This window comes from Triticum dicoccoides, chromosome 4A, assembly GCF_002162155.2.
Source record: "Triticum dicoccoides isolate Atlit2015 ecotype Zavitan chromosome 4A, WEW_v2.0, whole genome shotgun sequence".
NCBI classification, from domain to species: Eukaryota; Viridiplantae; Streptophyta; class Magnoliopsida; order Poales; family Poaceae; genus Triticum; species Triticum dicoccoides.
Window position 1 is genome coordinate 749261756 of NC_041386.1, and position 9124 is coordinate 749270879.

Sequence of the window (9124 nt, forward strand, 5' to 3'; positions counted from 1 at the left end):
CAAACCACCGGGCGGATGTCATCGTAAAAATATAGCGACCCAGACGGGTTAGCATGGACCGACGGAGCTTGATGATATGATTAAAAAAAAGTCGAGCATCCATCAAAGGGATATGGAAGGTCATTGTGAATCTTCTCTGGTTATATGGAGAGAAGATATAATATTTTTCTTTGCGTATAAGCCGAGAAGATACACATAAAAGTCCATATCCATCACATGGAGTGCAATGATGATGGAAGCTTACCGCTTTTGGACGACCCGGCTATTTAGGCTGGTTCAGGCGCTCCTCGCACGGAGATGTGGGACTAAACCATCACCAACTTCGTTCTATCTGGAACTCGGCAAATCCTTAACCACGGCATTCCGGGTTTTTTTTTGCAAAAAAGAGAAAATGTTTACAGAGACTGGTCCCGTCGAAAGTCGGCAAAGATGTGACCATGAAATTCCTAATTAAAAAAATGAAAAATGGAAAATGTATGATGAGTCTCTGTTAGACGTAACTCAGCAAACAAAGGCCGGCGTCACGGCTCCGTCGCCTGCTGTATAGTAGGGCCCACCGATCAGGCTTTGCCGAGTTTTTTCCTCGCCGAAACTCTTCAAACTTGAGAGACTGCTGAGTTTATTTAGTTCCCCGAGTCGTTTTTCATTGGAACTAGGCAAAGCCAGAGTTCTACCAAGTTGCTTATCACTGCCGAGTCCAATGTTGAATCAAACTCGGCAGACAAAGTTTGCCCATCCTGATAGAATGAACAAGTTTTGGAAGACGGGACAAAACCAGAATCTAAGAGCATCTACAGCCAGGCGCCCTAAATCCGTCTCAAATGCCCGGGCGGGTAGACCGGTCACAAAAAGTCGACCCACCCGGGCGCCTCAAACGGGCCTCAAACATCCGCACTGACCGGCACCCCTCATATCCAAGCTAAATATGAGGCCGATAAGGGGCGGTCCGGGCACGTCCGCCACATCGGCTTGGCCCAGCCTGGTCCACGCACGCCCCATGAATATCCCCATCCGAAAAACCCTAGACCGTAGTCAATCCGAACTCCACTTCACTCCCCTCTCCGTCCACTGCACTTCCGTTCCCCTCCGAATGCATCCGATGACTGTCGATCGAAGCAACGCTAGCTCCGGTGGGGACTCCGGCTCTGACGACGACTAGGCGAGCCTGCCGTGCGAAGCGGAGCCCGATGTAGACGAGATCACCCTCCGCATCACATTGAGGCATTGATCGTTGATCAAAGCAGATCCGGCAATGAAGGATTCACTTCGTCAGTGCCCGGTACCTATTGACGCAGTGCATGTGAAGTCGCTGGCCCTTCCTGGCCGGCATGCAGCTCCGACCACTCTGCTCTGCTCCTCGAGGTACGCCGCCCACCACCACAACCACCCTCTGCTCTGGAGGCGGTACCCGACCACCGCTGGGTTCTCGTGCCCGCGCCGGGACCAGCGCGCACTTGGATGCCCGAGTTCGAGGCATGAGCAGCCCGGCGCGAGCAGCAGCGGGCAAGGGAGAGGGCGGCAACATCCGAGTCGATGTCTGCGCGCGCCGGTCGATCCTGAGGGAGCGCTCCTCACGTCTGTCCTCCGCCGCTCTCTCACGACGACGGAGATGGATGCGCGACAAAGGCGGAGACTGAAGGCGAAGGCAGCCCGCCATGCGAAGGAGCAGGACCGTCTGCTCCGTAAGCTGTCGGGCATGAGGTGCAGCTCCGACTCGGATCTGATGGAAGGCTCCACCTCCAGCTCCGACGACGACGCGCCTCCGCACGCCGACGCCTACACGGAGGAGGGGCACAGCCGCGCCGGCGAGCAGAAGATGAAGGGGCCGGCGAGGAAATGGTGATTTCCTCCACCCTTCGCCCTTTGTGTTTATATTTTAACCGTGTTTTAATTAGTTTGTAGTATGGATTTGCACTGCCCTCCATTGAACTCCGACGAACTATGCTTCTTTTGTCTGGCGATGAAATGGTGATCTTATGGATTGCGTGTGATGATCGTCTTTTACGTATCATTGCATGCTTTTGTATCGTTTTGAGGTTTCAGATATAAGAAATGTAGGTGTACAAGCAACAAATAATGCGCGTGTGCGGAAGTCTGAGGTCTGGATTTGTCCACCAGGGATGTAGATGCTGTAATAGTGACCGGGGACGGGCTTACCCTGCCGACATGACATGCATGAAAATTTTGGCCAACCGGCATGTCAGATATTTTGGGAGGGTGGTGGGCCTACGGGGTGGCCGCAAGGTAGGTCGAATAGTGCTTACACTGTATTTCGACATGCATGAAAATTTTGGGCAAGCGGGACGGGAAGGCATGCAGAGTCAGATAGATATTTTGGGAGCACCAAACATCAACATGGAAATCGCCGTGTTCAGGCGCTCCTTGCACGGCCAGGTGGGACTAAACCATCGCCGTGTTCGTTCTATCGGGAACTTGGTAATCCTTAACCCTGGCATTCCGATTTTTTTTCAAAAAAGAGAAAATGTTTAAGACTGGTCCCGTCGAAAGTCGGCGAAGATGTGACCATGAACTTCCTATAAAAAAATGAAAAATGGAAAATGTATGTTGAGTCTCTATTAGAAACTCGGCAAACAAAGGCCACCGCTTGAGGGTGCCGCCAGACCTTCCTGGAGGGCGTCGGGGCTACCCTTTCTTCTCTCCTCGCCGCGTACCGAGGGAAACCCTTGGCAGCAGCGTCGTCATCGTCGCGTTCCTTCTTGGAGGTGTTGTTTGGTACCGGCGCTTCGGAGTCTCGGAGCTTGGTGGGCGATCTCCGGTGGACGCAGCAGTCACGAGGCTTCGTCGTTTTTGTCGATCCGCCGTTATCGGCATTTGTTTCTTTTTCTTTTCCTTTTTCCTTTTCTTTTGGGCGTGCTTGTGCTGCTTCCGCCCCAGCACCTATCGTTGGTTGTATCGGATGGTTGCTTTGTAATACAAAGCGGGGGGAAACCCTTTTTCTCAAAACAAAGGCCACCGTTACGGCTCCGTCGCCTGCTGTACAGTAGGGCCCACCGATCAGGCTTTGCCAAGTTTTTTCCTCGCCGGAACTCAGTGAACTTAAGATTCTGCTGAGTTTATTTAGTTCCCCGAGTCATTTTTCGTTGGAACTAGGCAAAGTCAGAGTTCTACCAAGTTGCTTATCACTGCTGAGTCCAATGTTGAATTAAACCCGGCAGACAAAGTTTGCCCAGTTCCTGATAGAATGAACACGTTTTGGAAGTCGGGACAAAACAAGAATCTAAGAGCATCTATAGTCGGGCGCCAAACCTAAGAGCATCTATAGCGGGGCGCCCTAAACCCGTCTCAAATGCCCGGGCAGGTAGACTAGTCACAAAAAAATCGACCCACCCGGGCGCCTCAAACGGGCCTCAAACATCCACACTGACCGGCAGCCCTCATATCCAACCCAAATATGAGGGCGATAAGGGGCGGTCCGGGCACGTCCTCCACGTCGGCTTGGCCCAGCTTGGCCCACACCCGCCCCACAAATATCCCCATCCAAAAAACCCTAGACCACTGTCAATCCGAACTCCACTTCACTCCCCTCTCCGTCCACTGCACTTGCGATCGCCTCTGAACGCATCTGATGACTGTCACTAAAACCTCAAAGTGACTCATTTATGTTACATGGACCAGAGAAGCATCACACTAACAAAGATCACAATTAGGACAAAGAAGTTCTTCATCCACCTCCAGCCGATATGATTTCTCTCGACTTGGAGCAAATACATGTAGTAAGCATGCTCTGCTTCCTCTTTAGTATCATAGTAGCACCTGTCTTTGTAACGATTAACTTGTCCATGGCATGCTTTCCACGAATTAGACTCCTGGATGTCTACCTGAGTACACCACATACTACCTCATCTACAGAAGGGAGAATAACAAGATTTTAACAGATAACAAAGCATTAGAAAAACACATGCATGGAGACATAAGCAATATAAGGCTTCATGATTCATATACCAACAACATGAGAAGTTGTCATCCGAGTCCACATCATCATCTACATAGGTGCATCGCCACATCGTCGTCAAGCTATCAAACAGACTACTACAAGAATGGAGCTCTAGTCCAAGTCGTAGTCTGTGAAGCCAGTGATCGTGGAGTCGGGGAGGTGGGGATATCCCCCACAATGGAGGAGCAAGCATCATCAGGAATAATGTTGGGTGGATTCAATGTCACATGGTCGAAGCTCTCCTTACGTGGCGGGCCCTCGCTCTCCTTAGTTGGTGTATTCTTCTTGGACAGATCCAGAAAATGCTTTAGTAGGATGAGCTGGGGGATGCGCCTTAATGAGCGCGGCCAAGGAGTCCACACTGGCATGCTCCTCCTTGACCACAGAGTCTACCCTACCGGAAGTTGAGTCATTGCAAGAAGCCATAACCGCGAGATCGATCGTTCTATCACCTTTCAACACATGATGAAAATATAATATAAGAATCAAACATCAAAGAGTACTTCTATTCCATTCATCATGCATTATCAATGTTGGAAATATGCCCTAGAGGCAATAATAAATTGGTAATTATCATATTTCCTGAACCCTCGGAAAAAAATAGCGTACGCGTGCGTACCGCTTCGGGTGGTTTCCAAACCCTTGGATGTCATTTTAGCATGAAAATTTGGATGCACCTTGCCTACCTGAGCATCTTCGATGCCAAAAAAAATCAGATGTTTTTGATTTATTTTTTTGATAGTTTTTTGAATTTACTGTTCAACATAGAGTAGATTTACTTTTGTTTTTTTTCCCGCGAGCTTTTCGAACGTCCAAACATGACAAAAAATGGCACGCACCTTGCGCCTCTGAATATCTTCGATGGCATAAAATTTCAGATTTTTTGATTTTCTTTTGCTATTTTTTTTGAATTTACTGTTCATCGGAACACTACTCACATCGTGGTCAAAACCGGGTTGGCTCGGCAGCGAAACCGCACTGGGACGTAAAGTGGCTGGTTTTGAGAGCTCGTGGTGCAATCTCTTCGGTTTTAAAATTGAGGGACCAAAAATGAGTCAAAGAATTATGGGATCAAAAGTGGACTTTCTCTTTATGTTACATGGACCGCGCAAGCATCGCACTAACAAAGATTACAATTAGGACAAAGAAGTTCTTCATCCACCTCCAGCCGATATGATTTCCCTCGACATCGTCTTATATACAATCGCTAGGCGTTTGTGCGTATGTGCACAGTGGAAGCATAGGCGCTGCTTCACCGTTAGCTACAAAACCGGCTGCTCTCGTGTTTGTTACAACTAGCAACGACCCCGTGCACTGCAGTGGTAGGACAAAAAACATAATCTCCAATGGCCAAGATCAGATTTTCCTGCATCACCGAGATACACTATCACTCTCAATTTCGTGAAATCATGAACATTTTTTTTAACTCGTGATCATTTTCAAATTCATGAACGCTTTTACAAATTTTCGGACATTGTTTCGGAAATTGGTCGAACAATTTGAAATTCATGAATTTTTTTATTTAACGAACATTTTTTTGATTTAGCAAATTTTTGAAATACATGATCATCTTTTCCATTCATGAACCATTTTTCAATTTTTAGGAAATTTTATAAATGAATAAAATATTTTGTAAGTCACGAATAGTTTTTGACTTTTTATAATATTTTCCATTCATGACCCTTTTTTCAATTGGCAACATTTTGTTCAACTCCATTAACATTTTTTATTACACAAACTTTTTTAGAAATCATGAACATTTTTTGATTTTCCAAACATTTATTTTCGAAATTTCAAACATATTTTGAATAAGCAAAAAAAATATAAAATCATGAACATTTTTTTAATCCACAAACAATTTCTGATTTTAAAGTTTTTATAATTTCTTAAACATCTTATTTCAACGTTCTCATTTTGCAAATTCATGAACACTTCTACTCTTTGTACCAAAGATAAAGGATAGAAAAGGACGCCCAAAAAGATGACATTCATTTGAGACTTAACTTCCGCCCAAAAGATGCCATGGCAACTTTGGCCTATCATGTTTTTAATAATATCCCATGTCAATTTGCAGCTAGTACTCTAGAAGACCCGAATAAATTAAAATTTTGGAAGTTGACTGTGTTGTGCCCCTTGGTAATACTCTCTACTTCTCAAGAAAATGTCAGAAACATGCAACTGCCAAATTCCCGTTTCTTCTCAGTTCTTAGCTTGAAGAGATACTTTATATGTGTGCAGATCCACAGGGAATACAACAACTTGTAATATATAATTGCCACATCCGCACATGGTGCCGGGGCCAAAGTTTGGATCAAGATTATGCCTTTTGCTAAACCTCACTCTGGAAATGTTGCAAGCAGCTTCACGTGTGGTCAGATCTTGTGAGTGATTCGCCTGGATTTGGAAATGATAGGTAATTAACGCATATGTGGCTAAACTGTACCCAGCGCCCACGCGGCAACACTCGGTCGTCCATAGTGGGCTGCCCCATATAGTTTCATTTTACCGGTTTTTATGGAACCTTTTGTAGGCTGGTTATTTTCCGAATTTTTTTGGGGGTTTCCTTTTTCTTTTCTCTAATTCACGAACCATTTTTCAAACATGTGAATTCTTTTTATCTGCAAAATTTGTAAAAGAAATCAAATCCACGACCATTTTTCAAATATGTCAACTTTTTTTATATCCACATGATCTTTTGAAATTTGCCAACTTTCTCCAAATGCATGGATTTGTTTTCAAAATCAGCCCTATTTTTTGAAATGCGCGAACATTTTTTAAACGGTAATTTTTTTTTACAAATCCTCAAACTTTTTCGAATCTATGTATTTCTGGAAAGTCTATGGTCAATGCTCGGATGATCAACTGTCAGCCGGTCAACCATCAAATCAATCCAAGGAAGCTGATGGGATGCGAGCGAGTGAGCGAGCGGCTCAAGTCTTGGTATGGCCCACGCGAGCGAGGCGCGTGAACGCCATCTCGTTTAACTAGCGCAGTGAACGTCGATAAGGAGCTCTTTGTGTTTCCCGTCCCATGTTATTGCCGTACCATATCCATATGCACCACGTATGGTATGCCATGAAGAGGTGTTAGAGCTTATGATCATGACAAGGGAAGAAAATGCATAGCTTTGGCTGCTTAGCATGCATAATTCATTATCGCATGCCGACCTCATGAAGGGTAATAGTCACCCTATGGGACATCTAGCACCCTCGCGGTAAAGCTATCTATGAGTCAGTCTTTCAATCTCCTCTGTCGACGAGCATTTCATCTTGGAACTAGAGGTCATTGCAAAGGCCAAGCCTATCATTGCTAGGAATGTGGAGCAGGTCCCCGACGCCAACCCTGGATCAACTTCCGGTTAGCATCATCAACCTGAACATTGACGGAACGATGTTCAAACATGGAAAACATAGGAGCTGTTGTGGCTTTTTGCTGTTACTTATGTTGGTACATTAGATGTCCCTGCACCTGAGGCGATGGCTTGCCGGGAAGTTCTTTCGGTAGACGATGATCTCTTATCCAATCGCATTCTCGTGTCTTTGGACTATCCGTCTCTCACTGCAGCACTCGATCGTCCATAGTGGGCTGCCCCATATAGTTTCATTTTACCGGTTTTTGGGAACCTTTTGTAGGTTGGTTATTTTATGAATTTTTTTGGAGTTTTTCTTTTTCTTTTCTCTAATTCACGAACAATTTCTCAAACCCGTGATTTCTTTTTATCTGCAAAACTTGTAAACATAGCCAAATCCATGACCGTTTTTCAAATATGTCAACTTTTTTTCATATTCATAAACCTTTTTTAAATCTGCAAACTTTTTTTTTGAAATCCATGAACATTTTAAAAATCCACCAACTTATCAAAATTCACAAAAATTATTCAAATCCACAATTTTAAAAACAATACATATTTTTTTCAAATACATGATCTTTTTATAATTTACCAACTTTCTCCAAATGCATGTATTTGTTTTCAAAATCAGGCCTATTTTTTGAAATGCACGAATTTTTTTTTAATTCATGAACATTTTTTAAACTGGCATTTTTTTTTACAAATCCACAAACTTTTTCAAATCTATGTTTTCCTGGAAATTCTATGTTTTCTGTTACTTATGTTGGTACATTAGATGTCCCTGCACTTGGGCGATAGCTTGCCAGGAAGCTCTTTCGTTAGCCAATGATCTCTTCTCCAGTCACATTCTCGTGTCTTTGGACTATCAAATGGTAACCAAGGATCTTGCTTATAATAATCACGGGCGTCATGGAGCGATCATTGGAGAATCTTCCTAGACCGGGCGTCATGGAGCGATCATCGGAGAATCTTCCTAGACCGGTTTTGAGAACCACGCACGCGCGCGTCGTGCACACACACACGCACGCACGCACGCACGCACCCGCACGCACGCACACACACTCGCGCGCGCGCACGCGCGCACGCTCGCTGCCTCCATCTGAGCCGGTCCAAGCAGAATCCCTCTCCAGGTTTTCTGACGGTTTCTAGAATCTTCCTAGACCAGGTTTTCATTTTTTCTTCCTTTTTTAAGTATTTACTGTTTTATTTCCTTTTTTCCTTTGTTCTTTTTTACATTTTTTCCTTATTTTTCCGTTTGCTTTTCAAATTCGAAAACATTTGGTATAAATGTGACCATTTTTGCTCATCAAATTCCAAAACTGTTCACCAAATTAGAAAAAATCATCCATTTTAGAAAATATTTATCAAATCCAGAAAATGTCACACGATTTCATTCATTGTTCATTGAATTCACATATTAGTTAACAAATTCAAAACTTGTTCACCGTATATAAAAAAATGTTTGTCATTTTTTCCAAACAATGTTCATCACAATAAATTTTTTCCATAGAATAATGTTTTTATTAAATAAAAAATGGTCATCAAATTTTAAAATATCTTCATCCAATTAAAAATTTGTTCATCAATTCAAAATTTATCGAATCGAAAATTTGTTCATCAAACGCAAAATATGTTCATTTTGAGAATTGCGTGAACATGTTTTGAATCAGCGGACATTTTTGTGAAATCTGTGAACACTCTTTTTTTTTCAAATTCATAATTTTTTTTTGAACTTTTGGAAATGAACAATTTTATTGAACCAAAAAAAAACAGAAATAAAATACGAAAGGGTGCCCAGGCAATCCACATGGGCCATCCCG

At 43.8% G+C, this 9124-nt stretch overlaps 1 pseudogene; it reads right to left on the reverse strand.

The window, feature by feature from the left end:
- Positions 1 to 9124, reverse strand: part of LOC119288439 — a 79263-nt pseudogene that overhangs the window by 58773 nt on the left and 11366 nt on the right.